The 2014-nt window shown below is 48.5% G+C and overlaps 4 non-coding genes and 1 pseudogene across 4 annotated transcripts; all 5 read right to left on the bottom strand.

The window, feature by feature from the left end:
- Positions 1–225: 225 nt before the first annotated feature.
- LOC124890119 lies at positions 226–344 on the bottom strand. Its single transcript, XR_007048964.1, has one exon. It is a non-coding gene; the product is annotated as a 5S ribosomal RNA (ribosomal RNA).
- Positions 345–519: 175 nt separating this feature from the next.
- On the bottom strand, positions 520–638 carry LOC124890118. Its single transcript, XR_007048963.1, has one exon. It is a non-coding gene; the product is annotated as a 5S ribosomal RNA (ribosomal RNA).
- A 280-nt stretch (positions 639–918) lies between these two features.
- Positions 919–1037, bottom strand: LOC124890116. The gene has a single exon (XR_007048961.1). It is a non-coding gene; the product is annotated as a 5S ribosomal RNA (ribosomal RNA).
- A 415-nt stretch (positions 1038–1452) lies between these two features.
- On the bottom strand, positions 1453–1571 carry LOC124890120 (annotated as a pseudogene).
- A 176-nt stretch (positions 1572–1747) lies between these two features.
- On the bottom strand, positions 1748–1866 carry LOC124890117. The gene has a single exon (XR_007048962.1). It is a non-coding gene; the product is annotated as a 5S ribosomal RNA (ribosomal RNA).
- Between the last annotated feature and the right edge of the window lie 148 nt (positions 1867–2014).

Below are 2014 nucleotides of genomic sequence, written 5' to 3'. Positions count from 1 at the left end.
CTTCGGAGTTCTGATGGGATTCGGTGCGTTAGTGCTGGTATGATCGCATCCGTCATTCCTAGTTCTCCAAATTCTATTAAGCCCCTTTCTCCTGCGCCGCTCGTCACACCCCGCACGTGAGCCCCCGCGCCTCGCCCCCTTTTTCATTTCCGTCAAGAGGAAAAACAAAATGATTCGCCGATCAATCCGACAAAATTAAATCGAATTTTATAGAGAAAAAAGGAACGGATGCAACACGAGGACTTCCTAGGGGGTCATCCATCCTAATACTACTCTTGCTCAAGCACGCTTAACTTCAGAGTTCTGATGGGAGCCGGTGCGTTAGTGCTGGTATGATTGCATCCGTCAATCCTAGCACTCCAAATTCTATTAAGCCTCTTTCTCTGCGACGCCTGTCACACCCCGCACGCGGGCCTCCGCGCCTCGCCCCATTTCTTGTTTCCGCCAATAGGAAAAAAAAAAAGATTCGTCGATCGAACCGGCAAAATTAAACCGAATTTTCATGGAACAAAAAAGCAAGGGATGCAACACGAGGACTTCCCAGGGGGTCACCCATTCTAGTACTACACTCACCAAAGCACGCCTAACTTCGAAGTTCTGGTTGGATTCGGTGCATTAGTGCTGGTATGATCGCATCCGTCATTCTCAAAACACCAAATTCTAATAATCCTCTTTCTCCTGCGCCGCCCGTCACACCCCGCAGGCACGCCCCCGCGCCTCGCCCCCTTTCTCGTTTCCGCAAGGAGGAAAAACTAAAAGATTCGCCGATCGAACCGACACAATTAAACCGAATTTTAAAAGAAAAAAAAAAGAAGGGATGCAAAAGGAAGACTTCCCAGGGGGTCAACCATCCTAGTACTACTCTCACCCAAGCACGCTTAACTTCGGAGTTCTGATAGGATCCGGTGCGTTAGTGCAGGTATGCAACACGAGGACTTCCTAGGGGGCCACCCATCCTAGTACTACTCTCACCCAAGCACGCTTAACTTCGGAGTTCTGATGGGATCCGGTGCGTTAGTGCAGGTATGAACGCATCCGTCATTCCCAGCACTCCAAATTCTATTGAGCCTCTTTCTCCTGCGCCACCCGTCACACTCCGCTCGCGCGCCCCCGCGCCACGCCCCCTTTCTCGTTTACGTCAAGAAGAAAGACAAAAAGATTCGCCGATCGAACCGGCAAAATTTAACCAAATTTTAAAGGAAAAAAATTGGGAGGGATGCATCACGAGGACTTCCCAAGGTGTCACCCATACTAGTACAACTATAGCCCAAGCACGCTTAACTTCCCAGCACTCCAAATTATATTAAGCCTCTTTCTCCTGCGACGCCCGACACACCACGTTGACGCGCCCTCGCGCGTAGCCAATTTTCTCGTTTCTGTCAAGAGGAAAAATAAAAAGATCCGCCGATTGAACCGGCAAAATTAAGCGAAATTTTAAAGGAAAAAAAGGAAAGGATGCAATACAAGGAATTTCCAGAGAGTCACCCATCCTAGTACTACTCTTGACCAAGAACGCTTAACTTCGGGGTTCTAATGAGATCCGGTGCGTTAGTGCTGGTATGATCGAATCCTTCGTTCTCAGCACTCCAAATTCTGTTAAGCCTCTTTCTCCTGCGCTGTCCGTCACACACCGCACGCGCGCCCCCTCACCTCGCCCCTTTTCACATTTCCGTCAAGAATAAAAACAAAAATATTCGCCGATCGAACCGACAAAATTAAATCGAATTTTAAAGGAAAAAAAAAGGAAGGGATGTAACACGAGAACTTCTCAGGGGGTCACCCATTCTAGTACCACTCTCGATCAAGCACGCTTAACTTCGGAGTTCTGATGGGATTCGGTGCGTTAATGCTGGTATGATCACATCCGTCATTCCTAGCACTCCAAATTCTATTAAGCCTCTTTCTCCTGCGCCGCCCGTCACACCTAGCACTCCTTGCCCCCTTTCTCGTTTCCGCCAAGAGGAAAAACAAAAAGATTCGTCGAACGAACCGACAGAATCAAACCAAATTTTAA

This window comes from Capsicum annuum, unplaced genomic scaffold (assembly GCF_002878395.1).
Source record: "Capsicum annuum cultivar UCD-10X-F1 unplaced genomic scaffold, UCD10Xv1.1 ctg12137, whole genome shotgun sequence".
NCBI lineage: Eukaryota > Viridiplantae > Streptophyta > Magnoliopsida > Solanales > Solanaceae > Capsicum > Capsicum annuum.
Note: the sequence above shows the minus strand (reverse complement) of the source record. Positions and strands in the feature narration are given on the sequence as shown.